The sequence below is a fragment of the Panthera pardus genome, unplaced genomic scaffold (assembly GCF_024362965.1).
Source record: "Panthera pardus isolate Hobbes unplaced genomic scaffold, ASM2436296v1 HiC_scaffold_25, whole genome shotgun sequence".
NCBI lineage: Eukaryota > Metazoa > Chordata > Mammalia > Carnivora > Felidae > Panthera > Panthera pardus.
This window is the reverse complement of record NW_026526821.1, coordinates 91,899,263-91,925,616: the sequence shown is the minus strand read 5'-3', so window position 1 is coordinate 91,925,616 and position 26,354 is coordinate 91,899,263.

Sequence of the window (26,354 nt, the reverse complement as noted above, 5' to 3'; positions counted from 1 at the left end):
ATACCACTGCACACCTGTCAGAATGGCTAACGTTAACAACTCAGCCAACAACGGATGTGGCAAGGATGTGGAGAAAGAGGATCTCTTTTACATTGTTGGTGGGAATGCAAGCTGGTGCAGCCACTCTGGAAAACAGTATGGAGGTTCCTCAAAAAACTAAAAATAGAACTACCCTACCACCATAGCAAATACTATGACCCAGTAGTGCAGCAATTGCCCTACTAGGCATCTATCCAAGGGATACAGTTGTGCTGTTTCGAACGGACACATGCACCCCAATTTTATAGTAGCACTATCAACAATAGCCAAAGTATGGAAAGAGCCCAAATGTCCATGGATGGATGAATGGATAAAGAAGTGGTATATATATACAATGGCAATCAAAAAGAATGAAATCTTGCCATTTGCAACTATGTGGATGGAACTAGAGAGTATTATGCTAAGTGAAATTAGTCAGTGAGAGAAAGATAAAAATCATATGACTTCACTCATATGAGGACTTTAGGAGACAAAACAGATGAACATAAGGGAAGGGAAACAAAAATAATATAGAAACAGGGAGAGGGACAAAACATAAGAGACTCATAAATATGGAGAACAAACTGAGCATTTACTGGAGGGGGTATGGGCTAAATGGGTAAGAGACACTAAGGAATATACTCCTGAAATCATTGTTGCAGTATATACTAATTTGGATGTAAATTTAAAAAAAAATAAAAAATAAAATTAAAAAAATGCGTTAATAACTACAGATCTGTTCCTGTTTTATTAAATGAAAAATATTAAGCTATAAACAAGTGGTATGCTACTGTCCCAATTTTGTGAATATATAAGTATATTTGCGTATTATATATATGTATATGCATATATGTTTACAGATTGAATATGTTAATGGTAGTTATCTCTGGGTTGTGAGATTCAAGCAATTTTTATCTTTTTCTTTCTGGTTTTCAGTATCTTCTTACATTTTCTACAATGAACAGTTATTATATTCGTAATCAGGAAATAGTTATAAAATGAGAAGACTTGAAGAAATCCACCTTTCATGCCTCAGCTGAAACATGTCTTTGGATAATGTGATTGTGCCCATTAAAAATGATAGGCTTGAATTTTTCTCTCATTAATACATTTAAATGTAAAGACTTTCGATAGCTAATGATGTAGCACACAAAATAATTAGCCAATATATAAGTCAGAGTTCATTTACACTTCTCTTAGGAGGCCTAATAATGTGTTACCTTAACCTGTACCTTGATTATACCACAGTGTGATAAAATGTGGAATAGAAGACAATCCAGCTGTAAACACAGCAGTAGGAAGCTGAAACATATTTTGTGTTCCATAGAATCGTAGGTAATGGCTTTAAGGAAGACTGAACAGTCGATCTAAAATTATTTTCCTTGGGGGGAAAAATGAATTGGTTAGGATTTTTGACTATTTTTTTAATTATGAAAAAAAGGAAGAAAAAACATCATACGTTTAAGATTTTAGAGTTTCATATAGAAATCTAATATTCGTGTCCCCATATAAGGGCACTGTGGGTATTTTGTGAAGATAGACATGAGAAATGTAGTTAGCAAAATCTGTGCTCTAAAATAACTGGAAAAATGATGCTTTTGACATTTCTCCCCACTGGTAAGAAGGAACCACAGGCTTAGGGAGAGGCCACTGGGGGTGGGGGGCTGGGTGGCTGATGGTAGGGGACCCCAGACAGTATGCCAGCTTTGCCTTGGCCAGGTGCTGGCTCTGCATTTTTGGGTTATTTATTTAACTCCTAAGAATCCTTTCCTCATCCTTAAAATAGCATAACAATATTATCCAAAAACTTTCTTTGGTGCCTAATAAGTACTTTGTGGTAACTGTCCTTTCTCAGGGGAAAAGGGGGCATATCTTCATTTGAGACCCAAAAAGTTCTGTCATTATTTTTGCATACAAACATACCCATCGCTTTCAGAGCAGTTCACTTAACTGTGGTCTTTTTACCTGGTGTTCCCTTCTTGTTGCCCTTTCAAAGATGGGACAGAGTCTGACTCCTTTATTGATATCTCAGGAGAAACCTGCACCTTATTGACCTACTTCAGCTATAATTAGCAACCAAGAAACCTACGCCTCCCAAGTTACCACATAGAAAGTCAAAGAAAGGTCAAAGACCAAGAGTCTTTTCCTATCATCTGAGAGTTATTGTCATTCTCAGTGATTCTTCAAGCCAGATTTATTTCTCTTCTGTGTTTCAGCTGTCTCTTGGGTTTCAGCCATTGGGTTTCTAAACCAGCCAAATCAATGATCTTTAAACTCCTTGGCTGGAAACATTGGCACTTAGTGAGTTCGTGTGAAATGGTCCTGCATTAACACAACATTGCAAAACAAAGTGTTGGTTGGTCATATTTGTAAGTTATTGTTTTTTCCTGGTGCCACATTCCTATATCTTCTTTGCTATATTATGTTATGTTTGTATTTAATAGAGTAGTATGATGTGCTGTTTTCGAAATTAAACCATTGTTTGCTGGAAATTTTGGAGACCTTTTAACTTCATTGCACTGTAAGTCTTATCTTTCCATTCTTCTTCTTTGACCTATTTCTTTTGGCAAGGCAGAAATTAATTACAATTGACAAGGCTTCCTTTATTATGGTCCTAGGATAAGATTCAGAGTTTTGAACCCTGTAAGGACACTCCACACCCAAAGGCTACACTTAAGTACCTGGCACATACTTTTTCCTCAATTACTATTTACTGATCGAACAAATAAATGAATGAAATACTGAAAGTCCGTGACAATCATGTCTTAAACTTTGCATCAGATGTAGTAAGACAATTCCAAAATTATTAGGATGATTATGGAAGAACAACCAGAGTTCAACCTACTCCAGGATGCCTTTGCAGCTGTTAAATTAAAAGGACAGAAATCAGCTTCGGGGCTCTTTTTCAAGCTTTGGTGAAGGGACAAGGTAAAAGCTGATTTGGAATTACAGCTATAGTACATTCATCAATACAATGCTCTGGTCCCAAAGGGCACTCAGAAAATGTTTTTTCTGAATTTTTTCTAACTTTTACTTTTCTCTATGTCAGGCATACCAAAATGAACAACAAAGAAAAAAGTCTCACACCTACAATCTTCATTTGCCAGTAAGTTTTATACCTTTGAGTTTCACCTAGACATTTTCCCCCACATCACATCAGTTTGCACATTAGAGTTAATCTGTGTGTATCTCAAGGGTTACTCAAGTGTGAATAAGCTTCGGTTTGGGGACAGTGTTTTTCTAAGGATGAAAATAAACAGATTTTAAGAGCTACAGTGAATTAATTGTTATCATAAGACCCCAGAGGCAACATGAAACAGAAAGGAAGTGACCTAGAAAAATTTTTTATTTGCTTTTGTTGAATAATAATCACTTAAAAAAAAGTATTTTGTTTATTTTGAGCTGAGGAGCTTTGCTTTTCTCTTGTCAGTTTGTTTAATATTTCACATAAATCAAATAAAATGTAGTGATTCTACAACCTTTTCTTTGAGAAAGCTCTTACCTGAATCCTTACTTGCCAAGTTAACCCTGAGCAGGGTGACCCCAAGTGTGATGAAAGTATTAGGAAAATGTGATATGATATTGTCAATCCCAATGCCATGATAGCAGTATGAGAATAGCATTTTAAATATATGCATTGTGCATAGTGCTATTTTAGGAAAATACAATAATGCATCACCCCCCCGCCCCAGTGAAGGATATATTGCTACTTCCTGTCCTACATCTTGAACTTTGATCACCTTTCAAAGGCGAGGGCTTCTTCCCCTCAGATATTTGCAGTCTTAAGTTAAGCTGCTGAATTAGCTTGTGGTCAGAATAAAAAGATGAAAGAATTAAGTTATATTTTGAACTGTGGGACACTATTGTTCTTTCCATCCTCACTGTTAGCAGGAACATACATTGGCTTTTGCAAATCATAGTGAAATTTTGAAATAATTGCGATTTACTCTATTAGATGGACTAGTGAGAGGTGCTGGAGAATGCTTATCTACGCACATGCACAAAACATTACATGATTGCACTATTCTTTCATGTAGAAAACATTTCATTTATGCTCAATGTGCACAGAAACACTTAAGAATATGGCAAAGTGTGAGTATGAGGGCTATTAAAAGATCAGCTCAATATCTTCTTGCTGAAAACTCACTGTGGTGTTGGCCTTGACATGACCTATAGAATTTTGTGTTGGCAGGAAACCAACTTTGAAATTTGTTCTGTAGCAAATCATTGTGGCAATATACTTCCAGGAATTAAATCCTTTACATTGCATGGCAGTGTTGCCAGAGAGCGTGTAGGGTCTCTTCTGATAGGAACCATGAAGGAGGCTTTGGCCAGAAATTCGAAGCCATATGTTAGTCCTGTCAAAAATGATATGGATCTGCTTACAAAAACCTTGCTCAGTGGCTTTGCCAGGAACCCTGTGGCCATGTCCTGCCGGAAAGCCATTGCATGCATTATCACTGCCAGAAATTGATGCTGCCCTGGGATAATCTAACAGCACTAAAAACTCAACCTCTGGGTTTCGACTGCCAGACTTTAACTATTAACAGAGCCTGTGAGTGTATTACAGGGAAATAAGGCCTATTTGCCCTCTCTTGGGGTGAGGGTGGGCAATCCTGTTGGCTTCAAATACTTGAAGTTAATTAGCTCTTTGGAAAGGATTCCTGGCTGAGATTATATTAGTTATTTGTTTCCTGATGTTAATGAACTTTAGCTAATACTTTCCCAAGAACGGACTTGACTGGTAGTTTTATTTATATAGGAAAAATAGACCGATAAAGGTAAAACTCCATATATTTTGTTTGTAGTAGAGTAGCTAGTATATTCTAAAGTATTCTAAATATCAACTTAATGTTTGCTGTACAAAAGCTAGAATAACAGGAGTCCCCAGCTTTGATAATTGTGGCAAAAAACCAGTTGGTGACAAATGATTCCCATATTCTGAAGTGTAGTCAGTATTACACATGGACATTTTACTTTGAGATGAATAATATCATAGTGAAAAACGCTCCAAGTAAGCCCATTTATATATTTGGCATATTTGGGATTCAAATTTAAAAAAAAAAACATTTCAATTTTGAATTAATGAGCATGTTTACCAAAGTTTTGTAAAACTGTGCTACACAAAGTATGGTCCATGGGCTGATGCCAGTTTCTGAACTGTTTTTAATTGGTCCACAAACAGATAAGTACAAAAAATCAGGGTAAGTGCTTAGAAAATTTACAGCGATTTGATATTGCTGAAAAATGTCTTTGTATTTTGTAAAATGTCAGTCTGCATTAGATTGGAAATTGAAAAACAAAATCTTGATACCACAGATAGTTTGAAGAGCACCTAGAGATGGCAAAATAGTCACCACTTCCTCATCCTCTCATAATTAGAAGTCACAGACTTGATCTAACCATTCCTTTATCACTGTTCATGCAGGTTTTATCCATCATTTTTTCTATTATTAGAAACTCTGTTCTACAATCTTTGTACAGTAATGTTTGGATACTTTGAAATTTCTGTAGAGAAATGTTAATGGGTCAGTCAGTGACTCCAATGTCAGCCACTTCTTACTTAGATCCATTCTGGAGAACTCAAACCAGGAGATTATTTTATAGAAAATGTGGAGTTCTTATATATAAGTTCCCTTACCTACATGGCTGACCCCAGTTGAAGAACTAATATGTAATTTATCTTATGAATAATGATATAAATTAATTCACAAAACTTACTTTGACCCTCCGTGTCATCAAGGTAAAATGATGTCAAGCTCATGGTCACATGGTTTTAATGAGAATCAGGCCCCATAGTTTCTGTATCACCCACTATCTTTACCACTCATATTCTTAAACAATCTGGGTTTCAAATCCTGCTGCTGGCCCCCCCAGGCCATTTATAGTCTATTTTGTTTTCAAAATTAGGTATCCTTAAGTATCTAGTACACCTTTATACCTCTAGTTTTTACCCAATAGCCACTTTTAGAGAACCCAGCATTAGCTGGATCCTGCATGGGCCCTGGGATTACAGCAGGAAAAATGGTGGGGAACATCTCTGCTGTCAGGAAACTCATTATGTGATAACGGATAAAAATGCACAGGATAAAATGTTAACAACTACACATATTATTATACAAAGGACAAAAGGAATAAAAGAGATTAACTGAACTTTAGTGTAAGTAATGGAATAATATGTAGCTATTTAACATGGGGACATATACCTGTATTTCCAGAACATACTGTTTGGAGAAAATCGGGTTAACATATATTAAAAAGTAAAAATATATTCTTGCAGGGTGCCTGAATGGTCAGTTGGTTGAGTGTCTGATTCTTCATTTTGGCTCAGGTCATGATCCCAGGATGGTGGGAGTGAGCCCTGCACGGGGTTCTGTACTGAGCATGGACCTTGCTAAAGAGTGTCTCTCTCTTTCTCTCTCCACCTATCTCTTGGGGTGCCTGGGTGGCTCAGTCAGTTAAGTACCTGACTTGATTTCGGCTCAGGTCATGATCTCATGGTTTGTGAGTTCCAGCCATGGGACAAGCCCCTTCAACCCCAGTGTCAAATCTGGAGTAGACTCTGTGCTGACAGGGCAGAGCCTGCTTGAGATTCTGTCTCCTTCTTTGCTCCTTCCCTGCTCTCACGTTCTAAACTTAAAAAAAATAAGATTCCCTCTCTCTCCCTCTGCCCCTCTCCTTGACTTGTGCTCTCTCTCTCTAAAAATAAAATTACATATATACATATATATATATATATATATGTATATATACACACACATATATATTTATATTCTTGCAATTCTATGTGTATCAGTGCAGAGAAAATAATATTTGGAGGGAAATTCACTAAAATGCTAGCTATGTAGTAATCTGTGTGGAAGAGCTTTGGAGTTATTTTTCTTTTATTCTTTGTAATTTGCTGAAGTGTTTTTTTTTTTTTTAATATTTTACTGGAAGCCTTATGAATTCTACAAAAGAATATGTGTTAGTTAATTTTTAATTGAATACTTTCTGTCTAATTTTTGTTCTTTGTCTTTTAGTTGTGCTTTTGATGATGAAAGATTTTAATTTACCAATATTTTCCTTTATAATTTCTACCTTGGATGTCATGTATAGAAAGTCTCTATTAATATTTGTATTTTATTTAAATTTTTGTTTCCACATTTTTACTATTAATTCTTTCATTATTTTGAAATTTATTGTGATACATAAAGTAAAGTAAAATCTTCTTTCCCCCTCCATAGAATTGGCCGATTAACTTGACACCACTTTTGGAGTAATTTTAGTATTTACAGCTAACTTAAAATACCGCCCTATCCATAGACTAAATAATTGCATACTCTGGTTTATTTCAAGGCTTCCAGTTTGATATACTTATCTGTCTGCCCAATCTGTGGTAAGTATCATACTATTCAAATTATTTTGACTGTAGAGATAATTTTATATTCTTTAATATTAACCTCCATGTAATCTTTGTATTTCTTTTCAATTATTTATTTTTCAAATTTAAACATGAATACTTTTTTCTGGAATAAATAAATTATAAAAATTATTTGAGAGAGAATTACCATGTAATTTTGCATTGAATTTACATAAAACAATTTTGTAAAATTTTATTAAAAATGCATAATTAGTATTTTGACTTGAATTGACTTAAGCTCAATTAATTTAGGAATTACTGTCATATTTGTATTGTTCAATCTTTCTATTCAACACTAAATTCATGCAATATCCTTATTTCTTGAAATCAATGAAGTATTATAATTCTTTCTATATATGTCTCACATGTTTACTATTATGATTTTCCTATGTGTTTTACATTTCTTGTAATTGTGCGTCATATATTTGTTTTCTATCAGCTATCTATTGTATAAATATCTATTGTTATTGGGTGCACAATCTTTTAAAGTTATCTGTCAGCAGTTAGATGACAATGATATGCCAGCTAAATTTGAAGTGACTGAACTTTTCATATTTTTCTGAGCTGTGGGAAAGTTCATATAGTAAAACCTCTACTCCTTCTTCTTTTTCTTTTATCTTTCTCCAATATGAACATCTTTTCCCTTAAAAGTTGGTATCTGGCCATCTCCTTTTCTGCTCTTTTCCTCAAGCTTTAGATGTGTGGTTTCATATTTGATCTATTGTTCTTTCATTCCTACAGCCATCTTATCTCTCCACACGAATCCAGAGAAAAAACTCTGTTTCCCTTTGAACATTGGATTTAAAAATTAGATAAACCATTATTAGCACAACCTCACAGCATGGGACTGGATGAGAAGCTCCATATTTAATAGATAAGTGCAAATTAGTTCAGGGCCTTAAGAACAGGTCTCCAAAACATTGAAAATTTTAAGACACATTATTTTAGGCTTAAATTTAATTGTTTTAATACAAGCCCCAACCCCATCTACTATTGAGATATAGTAGTATAGCCAAAGAACCCGCATGGAATAGACTTATATACCATTTCCAAATAGTTTATGTTTATTTCCTCAAATATGTGATATATGTAATGACAGCCTTTTTCAAATGCAGTGTAGAGTTCTAGCAATTCCAGAATCTATATAGTTGGAAATCAAGTGATTCAGTTTTGCTTTGTATTCTTACTTTTTGAAAATCAAGTGATTTGGTTTTACCTTGTGTTACTACTTTTATTAAATAATTATTTTTGAGTCCTCTCTTTATGCCAAGAATTGTTTTTATCACTAAAGATATCATGATGACCACACCAAAATATTGGCCTGGTTCAGTTTGTACTTGGAGGGTAGATCATAATTACATAAATACATACATATTTTGGATCATGAGTATCTCTACACTAATAAAACAGGGCAATTAGTTTAAAGAGTGATCAGTGGTGGAGTGTTGCTACTTTAGCTAAGATTGGCATAGGATAAGATGAGGAGCTAAGATTGTTTCTGAGAAGGTGGAACTTAGGGTAAATGTTGAAAGGAAGGCAGGCGTGCCAAGAGTATTCCAGACAGAGGATAGAGTAAATGCAAAAAACTGAAGTCACATCTAAGGTTGGCCTCCTCTAGGAACTGGAATAGAAGCTTGTCTTTATAGAGCACAAGGAACAGGGGGAAACTGACAAGAGCTCACGGAAGCTAGCCTGGAGACTTGTCTATTGTGTAGGATAGCACTGAACGTAAATGTTGGTTTCCCTCACAAATACCATGCTCCTTCAATCACAGTATCCTGTTGCCTACCTAGTAAATGGTAGATGCCCAATAAATATGACTTCAAATAAATATAGTTTCTCAAAAGGAGACCATATCTTTAATTATAGCTATTGTTCTAAAATATAAACATAGATAAAGGAAAACTGAAAGTCAATTATGAGTGTTGTTTTCTTCTGTGCAGCAAAATATATGTCTCAGAAGCTGATGTTTTTCCCCTTTTCTTTTCTCACAAATTCTAGAAAATGAAATATAATTAACTCTCGATAAGAGTTTTCCATTTGGCTGGGAGAAAATACTGACAAACAAAATTAAATTTCCTTTAAAAATTAATTGTTTCATAAAGAATAACCTAAACATTATGGAGTGTTCTTATTTCCAAGAATAATGAGTCACATTTTTATTCTGTTAAAAACTACCGAACAACTGTAGTGTTTTGAAATTTCAAGAACATCATTTGTATTCAATTTATGACTTTTTTCACCCTATTCTCATATGAATGGGGTGTTTTTTTTTTTTTCTTCTTTACTTCTCAGTCTGAGTCTTCTCATGCATTGCATACTTTATCTCTTTCTGCTTATCCTTACTAAGGGAATGTTTTTATCACAACTACCGTCATAACCCTCACCACATCCATGGCTCCTACTTGTTTCTATGGCAGGCTGGTAAGCAGTTCTTACACACTAGCTGTGCCAACTGTTTTACCACTGAAATACTCTTACCTGGTTTGCTAAAACACAGCTTCCCTGAAACTCCCCACATGGCTTCTGATGCCCCAGCCTCTCTCTTGAACTGCCTCAATCTCCACCATCGCAAAGGCCAATGCCAGGCCCCCAAGATCCTGCACTATCATCAAAGTCTGAATCTGTTCTGAATGACTGGTGCCTATGATGTGCTGATTACAAAATACTTTAAATATTACCCCTGCTTTTACGAATTAAGCATTCACATTAGTAAGCAATGAGCTATGCACTTTAACTGTATATTATCTTATTAGGAGAAAAAAAATCAACATCCCTGTGTAGTTGGTGTTATCTCCATTTTACAGATGGGAAAACTAAAGCTTAAAGGATATTAAGTGGCTTCCCCAAGAACATATTGCCAGTACTGGCTTGGCTAAAATTAACCCAGGACTGTCTGATTTGAGCTCTTGCATTATCAACATAGTCCTGTGTCTCTCTTGAACTGGAAGTTATGTGGGTACTTGTGTTGCATGCATATATCCTTTTTCATCTGAGATTAAAGGAAAAATCCAAATATTTTTACCAGCCTGAAATCTACTGGATTTGGGAGGGATTTTCTGGGGAAGGCTGATATCTGCAGAGCATAACACTTCATGATTAGCCCTCAAGGTCTATTGGCAAAATACTTACTTCCATTTGGAGCTCTATTTAGAGATTTTAATGCTTACTGAAGAAATATTGCCACTAAGGAAACAATAACATTTCCCCTGAATTAAAAGCTGAGTAAGACTGTCACCTGGCCATTTTGTTCTTTTCATGTCAGTTGATCAATATTACCACCCCCCCCCCAAAAAAAAGTGTTATGATGTCCAGGTAATAGATCTGAAATATCAAGGATTAATTGGATTTCTGTTAGGCTACCATGCTGGGGTCAAGGAGGAGTACAAATGACACCCTTGGGATTCCCTAAAGTACATGTTTTTACTACTAGGTTCAAGAGTAACGAATAATGAGGCACCTGGGTGGGCTCAGTTGTTTAGGCCTTTGACTCTTGATTTCAGCTCAGGTCATGATCTCACAGTTTGTGAGTTTGAGTCCCGTGTCAGGCTCCACGCTGACAGTGTGCAGCCTGCTTGGAATTCTCTGTCTCCCTCTCTTTGTCCCTCCCCCACTAAGTAAATAAACACTTTAGAAAGATAAATTTAAAAAAAAAAGAGCAACAAGTTCCAAGAACACTGAAACCTTGCACAGGCCTCCAAAACGTTGAATCACAGGGTTTGGATCTGTTAGAAATGGCGTGTGTGTACCATCCCACTGTGGGCAGACTGCTGACCATTTGAAGAGCTGGATGAGAATAAAAGTAACCTTTAGCTATTACTAGAGAAGGGAAATAGTAAATCCATTTCATAGCTACTTGCAGAATTAAGTCAAAGAATTAATGTATCATATATATGTGTTTTCTTCCTTCGCATGGACATGTATGGGTGTGTGTGTGTGTGTGTGTGTGTGTGTGTGTGTGTGTTGGGAGACAGAGAGAATATTTCTTTTTTTTCCCCTATATTGTTGAATATAATAGGTTTGGCTACTTTTATGACTTAGTAGTTTGCCTATATATAGATGGTATTCAGGCAGAAGTAAAGAAACACTATTATCAATAAATCTTGTTGACATAGTACATAACATGACTTTGGACGTCTCCTTACAAGGTTATGAGGTGAGAGGTTTTGCTTGCGATATGTGATAGTTGCATTATGATAGGCAAGACCATTGTTTCAAAATGCAAGAAACATATATATTGAGGTGCACAACCAAAATTTTAGATCATAGGTAATAATAATTTTTACCAGTCCATTATTGAAATATCATCGCATACTTGGGAACTTCCTCTGTGTTTGTCTTCATAGGAACCGAATCCTCTGTTTCCTATAGGAACTGAGAAGTCAGCCTCCCTTGCAACAAAAGGACAGATAAAGGATTTACGCCCTAACATTTAAGCTCACACACTCTGACCTTGAAATGGGAGTTAGTAATACACAGAAGTGGGAACACTGTAGACTCAGTTTTGGTGATGGTGGTGTTGGCAGCAATATCAGTTTTCCAGTACACATGGTATTCTATATTTTGCACATCGGCATTAAGGTAGCAAACTAGAACATCCTGCATTCAGTAACAATGGGGACGGATAGATGTCATAGTGTATAGCTGCCCTTGATTCCAACTGTTTCCAAAGTGTGATCTCAAGGATGCCTGGTCATTCTGTGTGTGTGACTTAATATCCTTTCCATAAACTCCAGGTTTTTCTATTGCTTGCAGTTAAAAACTGTAGATGATTTGTCAGATTTCCCTATTGTAGCTGGTCATTTCAGTACAGATGTGGCAAGATGATGTCATATTCGGCACATAGACTCTGATTTTCATCGTGGACAGGGAGCTCCTGTTATTTTCTAACTTTGAATTTTTATTGGAATTCCAAATACATCATTAATGAATTCTCTAGAGAAATATGACAGCCTCCAGCTAAAGTTGAAAAGTCAATTCTGATCAAATGAAACCAGTCAGACTGTTGCTTTATTCTATTTTTTCCTAGTGACCATAAATGTTTAAGGCTCTTTCCCCCTTAATTTAAATTCCCTAATTTAGTTTCAAATAATATCCTGGTGAAAACAATTTTTATTCTTATATAGTTGAGGCTTTCTGTTATAATGAAACTGATTTTCAGTGTGTGCAGTATGCAGAAGTTTCCAATTAATGAGATTAAGGAATCTGAGCTTTCACCTCTTTCTCTTAACTAGATTTCACAATGATTTTTAAAGGTTAACTCATCACTGCTTCAGGGATCCATGTTTTAGGTCTATTGTCGTCTCATTACTGAAGTAGATTTCATTATATCCAGACTCATTATGAGTTCCAAAATACTATGCTGTCTTCAATTCCTTCTTTAACATCTGGAGTTCTATAATTGTTCATTAAACAGCCACCTCTGAAAAGCTTGCACTTTATTAAGTAGCATATTAATCTGCTTGCTTGGGGCTCTGAAAAATAGTATGTTAATATCTGTTGACCTTGCTTTTCCTGTTGTATATTTTCAGCAATTTGCACCCACAATGATGACATGGTCGTCGCATTCTGTTATTGTTTTTATATCAGAGATCTCTTTACTGGAAAAATGTTTGCTATTCATCACTTGATTTTTTTTTTCATTTTTCTTAAAAGAAATGCCAGCTTCTTATTTGGAGCACTAAGACATTTTTAGTAGTGCCCTAAGAAAATTATTTTCAATGTCTTTCCCCAAGGATTTAGTGGCTGGCTTGTACCATGCTCTGATGAAATATTTACCTGGAATATGTCTTTTTTTTTTAAACTGGAATAAGAAGGGGGTCAATTGTAAGAATACGTAATTTAAAAGCCATCTCCTTTTGTTGTCATTAGTTTTTATTACAAAATGACACATATTTATTTAAAAGAACTAAATCAGAAAAATGCAAATAAACAAATTGAAGAAAATAAAATCATCCACAATTCTCTGAGTGATAGCAAGAAGTAATATTTTGGTTTCTCTCTATCCTTCACCTAATCATAGACTTGTTCATTCACTCAACAAATGTTTGGAGTGAACTCTGTCTCTTTCTCTGTCTCTCAATAATAAATAAACGTTAAAATTTTTTTTAAAAAAACAACTCTGTCCTTTACAGGATAATGTATTTGAGAAACAGATACACAAATACACAAACACACACACAACCTCTTAATACATATTCTGTTAACATCATGCATGTTCAGCATTTTTCAATTCATAAAATATTTAAAACATGTTTTTAAAATTGAAGTAAAATATAAGCACCTGGAAAATCAACCATTGAAGAGCGTATGATTCAGTGGTACTTGATCCTTTCACAGTATTGTGCAACCACCGTCTCTGTCTTATTCCAAAGCGTTTTTATCACCTCAAAAGAAAACCCGACTATCAATCAAGCAGTCGTTTCCTATTCACCACTGGAACACAACTTACCTAATTTCTGACTTGATATTTCTGAATACTCTTAATACTTCAATGGAATTATACAATATGTGACGTCTGTCTCTGACTTCTTTTTCTTCCAAACAACATAATGCTTTTGAGGTATACATCCAAGTATTAACACATATCATTACTTCATTCTTTTTGTGCTGAAAACATTCCAGTGTGTGTGTGTGTGTGTGTGTGTGTGTGTGTGTGTGTATTCAATAGATAATGGGTATTTAGGTTGTTTCCACTTTTTAGTTACTATAAATAATGCTGCTATGAACATTTATATGCAAGTAAACATTTGCGTACCTATTTTATTTTTAAGGATATATATCTAGGAGGAGAATTGCTGGGTCTATAGTAAATCTATATGTACCTTTTTGAGGAACTGCCAAACTGTTTTGTTAGTGGCTGCACTATTTTATATACATGTCAGCAATGTGCAAAACTTTTGATCTCTCTCTATCTTTGTGAACACTTGCTATTTTCAATTTTAAAAATTATACTTATCCTAGTGAGTGAAGCAATATCTCATTGTGATTTGATTTGCATTCCCCTATGATGACTAATATTGAACATTTTTTCATGTGTTACTGGCTATTGTATATTTTCTTTGGAGAAATGTCTATGTAAGTCCTTTGCCCATTTTTGAGCTGATTGTCTTTTTTGTTGTTGAGTTATAAGAGTTCTTTTTGTACTCCAGATACTAGACCTTTATCAGATACGTGATTTGCAAATATTTCCTCTTATTCTGTAGGTTGTCTTTTGACTTTCTTAATAAAGTTGTTTGATGCATAAAAATTTTTAATTTTGATTAAGTCCAATTTTTTTGTTTTTTGTTTTTTTTGCCCAGGCTTTGGTGTCATATCTAAGAATCCATTGCCAAATCCAGGGACAAGAAGGTTTACCCCTATGTTCTCTTCTAAGAGTTTTATAGTTTTATCCCTTACATTTAGGTATTTTATCCATTTTGAGAGAATTTTTTGTATATGCTGTAAAGTAGGAATCCAACTTCATTCTTATTTATCTTGGAAACTCTTACTATTCCCTTCAGTTTTTGAAGGGGAGTTTTGCTGAGTATAGAAATCTTGGCTGACAGTGTATTCTTTCAGCAGTTTAAGACTGCCGGCTCACTTTCTTCTGTTAATCTTACAGAGGACCACTTGGCTATGATGAGTCACTTCTCTCCTGCTGCTTTTAGGATTCTCATTTTGTCTTTGGTTTTGGCAATCTGATTTTGATGTGTTTTGGTGTGGATCTTTTTTAGTTTATTCTTGTTGGAATTTGTTGAGCTTCCGTGATGTGAGAGTTATCCAATATGGGGAGTTTTCAGTCATTATTTCTTCAAATATTCTCTCTGCCTCTTTCTCTCCCCTCTCTTTCTGGGACTGCCATTACATATATGTTAGGATGACTGATTATGTTCCACAGGTCTTAGGCTCTATTCATTTTTCTTTCTTTTTTTTATCTGTTACTCAGACTAGATATTTTCAATTGACTTATTTTCAAGTTTGCTGACTCTTTCTTTTGCTTGCTCAAATCTGCTATTAAAACCACCCCGTGAGTTGCTCATTTCAGTTATTATAGCTTTCAGTTCCAGAGTTTGTTTGGTTCCTTTTTAAAAAAATGTTTTATTGTAGTACAATACATATAACATAACATTAACCATCTTAACCATTTTTAAGTGTACAGTTCAGTGGTATTAAGTGCATTCATAATGTTGTACAATAATCACCACCATCCATCTAAGTCATTCTTCCATCTTATCAAACTGAAATTCTATATCCATTAAAAAATAACTCCCCATGATCTCCTCATTCCATTAGTTATCTCTATGATTGTGGGTACTCCAAGTATAAGTGTAATCACACTTATGCGTTTCTTTTTGTGATTAGCTTATTTCAGTTAGCATAATGTCTTCAAGTTTCACCCGTGGTATAGCATGTCAGAATTTTCTTCCTTTTTCTGGCTGAATAATAGTCTATTGTATGTATAGACCACATTTTGCTTATCCATTCATCCATCAATGGGTATATGAATTGCTTCCATATTTTAGCAACTATGAATGTTGCTATGGAAATGTTTGTACAAATATCTACTCGAGACCCTGATTTTAATTCTTTTGGGTATATAGCCAGACGGTAATTTTTAGATCTTATGGCAATTCTATTTTTAATTTTTGAAATAACTGTCATACTGTTTTCTACAGTGGCTATACTATTTTACATTTCTGCCAACAGTGCCAATGATTTCCATTTCTGTACATCCTTGCCAACATGTTATTTTATCTTATCTGATTTTATTTTATTTATTTAAATTTTTATAGTAGCCATCACAATGGGAATGAGGTAATACTTCATTGCATGTCTGATTTGCATTGTCCTAATGATTAGTGATGTTGAGCATCTTTTCATGTGTTTATTGGACATGTGTCTATCTTTTTTGGAGAAATGTATATTCAAGTCCTTTGATCATTTTTTTAATTGGGTGGTTTTATTGTTGACTTTTAGGAGTTTTCTATATATTATGGATATTAATCCCTTATCAGATACAAGATTTATAAATATTTTCTCACATTCTGAGAGTTGCCTTTTTGCTCTGTTCATACTGTCTTTTGATGCACAAAATTTTAAAGGTTTCATGAATTCCAAATTGTCTATTTTCCTGTTGTTGCCTGGGTCTTTCATGCCATATCCAAAAAGTGTTGCTAAATCTAATGTTGTGAAGCTTTTGCCCTATGTTTCCTTCTAAAAGTTTTATAGTTTTAGTTCTTAGATTTAGACCTTTGATTTATTTTAAATTAATTTTTGTATATAATATTAGATAAGGGTCCAACTTCATTTTTTGTTTATGGATATCCAGTTTTCTTACTTCCATTTGTTAAAAAGACTGCTTTCTCCCATTGAATGGTCTTAATGCCCTTATCAAATACCATTTGACCATATATACATGAGTTTATTTCTAGGCTTTCCATTCTATTAAATTTCCCAGTATACCTGTCTTTATGCCAATGCCACACTGTTTTTATCACCTTAGCTTTGTAGTAGGTGTTGAAATCAGGAAATATGAGTCCTCCAGCTTTGTTTTTTTCTTTTCAAGATTGTTTTGGTTATTCAGGGTCTATTGAGGTTTCATATAAATTTTAGGATGAGTTTTTCTATTTCTGCAAAACAAAACAAAACAAAAACAAACAAACAAAATATATCATTGGGATTTAGACAGGAATTGTATTGATTCTGTAAATCTCTTTGTGCAGTATCAACATTTTAACAATATTAATCTTCCAATCTGTGAACATGAGATGTTCATAGATGTCTTCTTTAATTTCTTTCAGCAGTGTTTTATAGTGAAAATTTAGGGTCTTCTCAGGTCTTTCATTGAGCATGTATCTTGACCTGGAATATACGTAACTTTAAAATTCTATAGTATACATGCATACTTTGGAATTAAAAAACAAAACAAAACACCTCTCTCCCCAACTTTTACTCCTAGGATTTATATGTTTCATTGTTGTAACTATAATCTTTAGCTACAGGCCACAGCAAGTTGTTCACTTGTATTACAATGTCTTTGTGGAATGTCTACCACTTTTCCAGATTGTGTGAGTTCTATGTGAGGCAAAATTAAGTCATACATTTTGTGTCAATCTTCAGGTAGCTCCCAGACAGGTTAGAACACGTAGATATGGTTCTTTGAGAATAAGGTATGCCTGCCCACCGTGGAACCACAGAGGATTCCACGCAGCAAGCAGGCTGCCATGTTCCGGACTGCCACCACCAAGGAGGGAATGGTACAAATGCAAGCAAAAGCGCCACAACTTTTTATGGTTTTTAAGTTATACTCTTGTTGATTTAGTGTTGATTTGATTGCTGTACGCCTTTGACTATTTTCCACAGTTCTGACACAGTTGATTCTGATAATTTTTGCTTGATTTTTAAATGTTCCTGTGGGTGGACAGACTCTTGGAGTTACCTATTGTGCCAGTTTTGCTGATGTCCTCATCTAAAATATTCTTTTTGATAACTGCAATTATCTCTCCAATGGATATTTGGACTATGGTGTAAGTAATAGGTGGTTAATTTCTCCTTATTTAGGTAGTTTCTAATTTTTTGAAAACAGCATGGGGAAGCTCTTCTAACCTATCCAGATTAACATATCTGGATTCAAAAGTTTACTCTTTCATTCTGTTTAAGGGCTTTTTTTGTTTGTTTGTTTTTTGAAGTGTTTAGACTACCGTCTTTTTTCCTGGATAAAGGGGGATGATCATTCAGACTTCATTCCATTTTTGTCAGTATTAACTAAAAAATGTATGCCAAGTGCTTAGTTCTGTGCTTAGTTCATTGTAAGTGTTCTAAAAATGGTAGTGAAAATAATTGCTTTCACACTTCTTTGCTTAGAGCTATGATTATTTCCTTAGCATGAGTTTCTAGAAGAAAAATTGCTGAAATAAGTAACATGTACATTATTTAGAATTTGAATTAATATCAACAAATTGTGCTTTGAAAGTGGTTGTGCCACTTTACTCATCTTCTGTGCAAAGATCTTATTTTTTGCTCTTTTACCAGCCCACCACCTGGCTCTGTAGTACTCACACTTGAGGAAGGATGTAAAAAAAAATCACAATTTCCATAGATTCCTTCTGTATTCACTTGGACTTACAGTGCCATTTTAGACTACTTCTCTCTTACTTTTGCTTGGTTTAATAGTGACAATTCATTTCTGTTTCGTTGTTCCTACCCAAATGCAGAAAGTTACGAGAGCATGGATATGTGAGGAAAGAGCCTTTCCAGACTGTTATTGACAACACCTCAGAATAAGCTTGTGTTTTTCTACTTCCTGATGGTTTTAGGGCCAGTATTTCTGAGACAATAACACGTAGAGAGAGGTATTACCTATCCCTAGGAGTGACGATATAGCTGACCATCAATCTACAACACTTTTTAGGTCAATATTTCATTATAAAAATTTTTAAACATACAACCTCAGGACATTTTTGAAAGTGAAAGGAGATTATGTCTGGAAAACTGGGACACATGGTCATACTACACACATTTGATTATCTGTTTACTCTTCAGACTAAACAAGAGTCTGGCATTTGGTTGGTGGCCAGTCTCCATTTCTTTTTTTTTTTTTTTTTTTGAAGGAGAGGTATATACTTTCATAATTATTTTTATTGGGAGGTGATATGAGGCTACATGACATATTCAACTGTAAGGCATCCCTCTTCTGACGTACAGGACAATGTAGTGAGTTGCATCATGGTTCAACATGAACCATGCTCATTTCATGTTCATGTTGCTCATGTTCATGTTGTTCATGTTCTTGTTGCTGATTTGTGAGGATCCTTCTTTGCAGTGGCCCTCCCTTTGGAGTATCATCTCACATCTCTTCGTCTTAAGCCTGAACACATAACTTACTCTGGCCAATCAATTATTAGTGAGGTTTAAGAGAAAATATCAACACTTATTTTCCATAAATTCTTCCTGTGTTAGCTCTGACTTACATTTTTCGACATGAGATTGGTAATGTCCTAAATTAGGTCTCCTCTGTAAGCCTGAATACTGGAGTAAGACAACATGAAACAGAGTCAGAGCCAGTTTGTGATAGACATATAACTTCCAAGAGAAATACAACTTTGTTGTGAGTCCCTGAGATTTTAGTGTTGCCTGTTACAGCATCATAATTTAGCTTAAACTGACGGATAAAGTTCATCTATTCAGGAAATGGTTTACCCCTTGCTGAGAGAATAAAAATAAACGAGTATTATTCTTTTTTTGATAACTTCATTTATTTGGTCTTGTCTCCTTTTTACCTGATACCTCATTACTTTTGACCAAATCCATTTCAATTATGTATTTATCCCATATTCATTCTTTATATATGCACAGCTAAAGATAAAATGCCCTACCCATTAAAGATCTCCAGCTGTAAACTGAGTACAATTTATAAAGACCAGCTCCTTGCCTGGATTTGATGACACATGGGAAAACTTGGAGAAGGATGTCTTGTGGAAGGCCACAATTGTTATCTCCAGTGGCTCCATTCAAATCAGAGATTTTAGTTCAGTCCAGATGGCCAAAGATGGAAGTTTGGAGGAAAGCTGTCATTCTAGATTTCCTAAATTTGAAGCACTAGAGAAAAATCTCTGAGATTCAAAATGTAAAAGTGAGTATACTGTGGGATAAAATCATGTAGAATAAATATCTTAAATAGATTCTTAAAATTTGGAGGCAAAAATACAGGAAATCTGTTTCAAATTATAATCATCAGCTTTACTTAAAATACTGTCCAGAGATAAAATTTATCCAGACTTTATCTTAAGAGGCCTGTATTATACTTCTTACCTGTGGAATTTAACATCTCCATTCTGTCCCCTCTCACACAAGCATTCCCATGAGTGAAAGTCCTACAAAAGTCTGCACTTGCAGGTTTTAAGGTCTAAATACAGGATGATTACACAAGTAATGGGAGCTGATTTCTGTGACTTCTGAAAGGTCTCTCTCTCTCTCTCTCATTTTATTATTATTATTTTTTTAATCTTAAATTACCCCCTCCACAAGCTACCAGATGATGCCTGGACATATTCCATTGGAAATTTTGATGAAGTTATATGGAAAGAACACTGGATTGGAAGTTAGGTGATTGAAGTTTGAATCCTGAATCCATCCCACTTAATGTTTTTGGATTTCAGTTTTATTTTTTGTAAAATGAAGTTATTTAACTAAATTTTCATATGTTGGTCTATGTAGTAAATTCCATGTAGGACTCTGGACATATCCAACTCTTTCCTCACTGAAAACTCCAATGTTTGATTTAATTTCCATATTAGTGTTATCTTTGAGTGAGAAAAGACTTAAGGAGTCTCATCTTAACTTAATAGATGAGATCTTGCCTTGGCACGAGGGACTGGAAATTTGATAGCAGAGGAAGTTGCATAGCTCAGTCCTGGGCTAGAGGATGCTTTCCACTACCACGACTGTACCTCTGTTCTTATTAGTTTATTTCTGATAAGCTGGAGCACTGTTATTTTCTCCCACTTTCTTGTCCCTGGCTGCCAGACCAGGCTTCTTTCATGAAATACAATGCCTTTCTGGAAAAAGAAGGAGTGTAAGGAAGGCGTGTGAAACAGCAACAGACACTGGCGGCAGCAATTCTGCTGGTAACCAGGGGGAAGGAGGGGGCTGCCAGCCTGTCAGTGTTCACAGCTCCAGTGAATGGTACTGAACATATGCAAGCCTTGCACTGTTCCTTATCACTTAGAGGAGAGCTGGTGGATTAAAGTAAACTCAAGCTGTGTCTTTCAGGTAGAGGGGGATGATATTTACATAACAAAGAGCAGTGCTGGGTGCATTTCTCTGGGTTTGGAGTATGAGGTAAGGATTACTCCAAATTATCACATTTGCCTAAACTTCTGGAAAATTGGACTGGATATTATGAGACCAAGCTTGCTGTCCTCTTAGTCCTTAGAGATTTTATTTTGTATACCTCTAGCATAGCAATGTAGGATACAATTTATGTGAGAAAGTGTGGTTTGGGGAAGGGGGGAAGAATGCAATTAAACACAAAGCTTTTCTTGAGCATGATTTGGTGGCTTAAAATCTACAAGACCTGCTTTGAAAGACTGTCCTATTACTGACAACAAATCGTGTCTTAACCAGGCACTTCTGTTAGTAATGATTTGTCAGGCAAGGAGCTCAGAATTCTCTTAGAAGAGAGCAGTCCAAAGCCAAATCTCTCCTTCTCATCAGAGCTCTTTTATTGGAAATCTAAAGATTCATATATCTTGGAAGACCATCAGATGTGGTCTTTTCCTGAAAATATATAATGGTCAGTGTTAGCTTTGACTTTAACAAAGGAAACATTTCCAGCAGTACCCAGTAAGAATAGGATTACGCACGAATTCTTCTTTAATTGCATACAATGTCTTACAATATAGATAATTTACTATTTCATGAATAGTTAAGTAATTTCATGGAGGAAAGTTTAAATGTATTATTTAATTCAATGATATTTACTGAGTGCCATCTTTGTGCTAAGTATTATGTTTATCTTTCCATGCAGTATGGTCTGAACCACAATAGACAAAAATAGGTAATAAAATCAATAGTTAGCAATTACTTACTGAGTGCTTATTATGGGACAGGCATCTTTCTGTTTACTTATATATTTGGCATGCATTAACTCATGCGTTCTTCTCAATAACCTAATGAAGTAGGCATTATTATGATCCCCCATTTTACTCATGAGAAAACTTAGGTATAGATAATAAGTATGTTTCTTAAGATCATTCAATGAGTAAATGACAGAACCAGGATTCAAGTCAATGGTCATATTGTAAAAGGAATATTTAGAATATACACTGTGATGCATTTAGATATATCATTTCTTTCCCAGTACACTGGATCACATTTGTCCATTCTGCCCACTGGCTGTAAGGGAGTGGTTGAGATCCTGCAGGCTGGGCATACATGCTTAATTTTTAAGAGGCCAGGGCTACCTGTGGTCCACTAATCCTTGGAGTCTATAATGTTGTGACAAGCAGAGCCCACCCCCAATTGTTTCCTTGTTCCTCTTTGCCTGGCCCTTCATGATCACTAGTTTCCCTTGACTTGTCAGATAAGCAAACTTCTCACAATTTTTTCCTCTTTATATGGCTCTTTCTTTTCTATTTTTTTTTTTTTAATTTCAGTATAGTTGACACTCCGTGTTACATTAGTTTCAGGTGTACGACATAGTGATTCAACTTTATACATTAATGCTGTACTCACCACAATACCATCTGTCACCACACAACACTATTAAAATACCATTGATTATATTCCCTATGCTGCATATGGCTATTTTGGGGGACAGGTTAAGACTCAGATGGAAGGTTAATCTCTAGAGTCTTTAGCCCTGAAAGCAGGTGCAGATGTATTACTGAAAATGTTTTAAGTGTTGAAAATATCAATATTCTAAAATGTAAAATGTATCATGCATTTATTCTACATTAAAGGCAGGATGAATTATTTCTGAGAACCAATTCTAGAGCTTAGAACCTAATGTGTAAGGAATCCAATTAAGATTGTTAAAAATATTTCAATAGAAAAAAATTAAAATACATGAAACTTATGAAAATGACAACAAAGAACATAATTAACACATCTTTTAATATGTCATTCAAAATAATTAAAAACCCTAGGAGGAATTATAATGAGGCACTTCCCAGTGAGAGTTCTGGAGTAAAAATGGTCTTGTTTTAAATTCAGATTTCATCTCTTCCTTTCTGTATAACCACAGACAAGCTTCTTCTTGTTATGGAGGTTACTTTCATCATAAAATGGGGCCAGTGTCATGTGTTTCTCAGATTGATATTGTGAAGAATAACTAAGCTAATGCAGGTGAATTGCTCAGCACAGTACCTGGGAGCACCCAATAAAGAAATATAGAGAATTCAAGATACCACCCCAAGAACAATGGATGAAGTCACTATAATTAATGATCACGGACATATGGCAGCTAAGGGAGGTGAAACACCATGATATTTCTAGCATAGCACTCGCCTGTTGTTTGCTGGGTATTTTCTAGCCTAATTGGATCTTAGCCCTATGTCTCTCCTCAGAAAATCCTTACACATTGAGCCAAAAATCCTGCCAATTTCTAGCTTCCTATGGTTTTTACAAGGCATGTTATCAAAATCCTAGTGCAAGTGACAAGCTTTGAACTTTAGTTCTGTCATGGGTCTACCTGAAATGAACAGTTGATTGTTTCAAACAATATTTGTATAGCCCTTTATAGCATCAAGATGATATCTGATATAATAATGCATTTGCTTCTCATTGCCCAAAGAGTCCTGTAAGGAACCCATAATCATCCACATTTTAAATAGGACATGTAAAAGAAGCTCAGTCAAACCTGGACACAGATTATTGGATTCTAAATCCTTTGCTTTTTAAACTTCAATTAGTCTATAAAGTAAATACTTTTAAAAAATCAATGTAATTTGAAATATATGGTTTAGTCAATATGATACAACCTCAGAGAATGCTGTTAAAGCTCAGGCTGTCTGTGTTCATCACAGAACGGATTTGAAACCTCAACCACATTCAGCATGGTCCTATTGGATTTGCCTAGTATCTAAATCTGACTCATTTATTTAATTTGGGTTTGTTTCCCATCTCCTTCATAAGTAGCCTGTTGAGGGCAATTTTGGTGTAGTAGTGGTTACATCCTGCCAATGGAGTGCAGAAATACTGAGATATCATGCACAATCAATCACACAAATATAACATATGTCCATATGTCCAGGGACCAGGAGAAATCACACCACACCTTGAGCATGCCGTACATTCTCACTAAATATTTATTCTTGATTGATGAATTGCTTAAAATATGACCAGGTCACTAAGAAATCAGGCAGGAAGTCAGTCAGAATTTTAATGACCTTGGCTTTTTGCCCACTTCAATCAGAACGCATGCCCTTCCTTCCCTTCTAAAATTTAAGGTTGTGAAATACATCCTGTATCTGATTCCCTGTTTGCCTTTTTCTTTCCGTCCCTTTCCTTTCCCTTCCCCTTCCCTTCCGTCCCCTTCCCTCCCCTTCCCTTTTCTTCCCTTTTCTTCGTTTCTTTTCTTGCTGATATCAAATTTATAAATAAATTTGGTTCTGTTGACTCTCAGCATATGTTATTTTAAACTATAGTACATATAAGCATTACTTTGGGGAGCTTGTTAAAAACACAAATTTCCCACCAGGTCTCACATCGGAGATCTGTGCACTTTCAGCACAAGTGCATTGTCAGATCCACACTATAAGAAGAGATGTTATTAAGAAATCTTTACGTTTACTCTTGGAAAGGAACAGAGGGTAGTAACAACACATTGTAATGTTTGTTCTAATAAAGTGCACTCTCTTTTTTTACAGCAACTTTAACACAAAACTTATCATTATGCCAACTAGATCTTTGATGATTCCCAATACCATCAGGTGGCTTTATTAATCAATTATGGCACCACCTTTCTGATCATTTGCCCTACAAGATAGTTTTGGGGTTCATGTCAGTGATAATAATAAGCTTTGGTCATCCATCACTAATATGGAATAAGTATTAAGGCCTTTAACAAAAAGAAATAAAGTTTTAATACATTAATTCTGTGTACATAGTAATGTATAATTTTATTTTAGTTTTTATAAATGTTAAAGGCATCTTTTACATAAATCACAAATAAAATCAAGACAAAAGAGGTATAAGGTATAGGAGAAAAAAGAAATAAATTTTGTAATTTATTATAATAAGGATTCTAGTTGATTTTATGGAAAATGTAATGAAAAACTTAGTGATCTGCTGAAACGTTGAGTTGAATTATTTAAATATCAAATTGGAATACAGAAGCCATTAATGAGTCTCAGAATTATCATGAGATCAAATGTGAATTTGAGTTTGACTCTCAAATTTGAATATGACAAAGATCTTCTATCAGGATACTGTTCTGTCTGTTCTGATATTCATGATGGGTAATTGGATTTTTCTCTCTGCAATTTTTCTTGAATTACTTGATATGTTTCAAGTCAAGGGTTAATATACCTGTCTGTATTCTGCTACAGTCCTTTAATAGATATTTCCCTCTATCCTCTCAAGTTTGGTTGCATATGGTTTTATTATAACTCACAAATGTATTAAGCTCTCTCACCTATTAAAAGCTCTTAGTCATGAGGGCACCTGGGTGGCTCAGTCGGTTAAGCATCCAACTCATGATATCGACTCAGGTCATAATCTCACGGTTCATGGGTTTGAGCCCCAGGTTGAGCTCTGCACTGACAGCACGCAGCCTACTTGGGATTCTCTCTCTCCCTCTCTCTCTGCACCTCCCCTTCTCTCTCTTTCTCTCTCAAAATAAATAAACATTAAACAACAACAACTCTGGGTTGTGTACTGTGGTTAACCACAGGTTTGTCTGTTTAACTCTGGTGCAAGAACCACTCACCACTCCTACAAGGCTGGACCATGTGTCTGCCTCACAACCCCTCCTCCTGGCTGTAGTTAATTGGTCAAGATGTAGACCCCTGAGTAATGATGAACCAATCAGGTTTTCTCTTCAATAAATTGAAATTTGGACCAAATAACTTTACTCTGTCTATGCCACCTCTTAAGGTGCATTGTTCCTTCTGTGAACTGAAGAGCAGAGAAAGTTCTGCAAAGAGAGAAGAACAAAGCAGATATGACTCCTAAACTTGTATTTCCACTTGAACCTCTTCCCCAAGCTCCAGGTTTACATAGAAAACTGATTACCTAACACCCTGGCTTAAGAGGTCCAAAAATGTTTCTAACAACATTTCTAAGCCTGGAATTCTAATCTTGCCTTTCAAAGTTTCTCTACCTGCATTATCCCATTCCAGTTAATCCCATTATCCCATGCACACTTTGTGCATCTCACACACAAAACTGAGTTATATTTTGCTCCTCTTTTATCTCATGTTCCATGATTATCAGCAAATCCTACTGACTC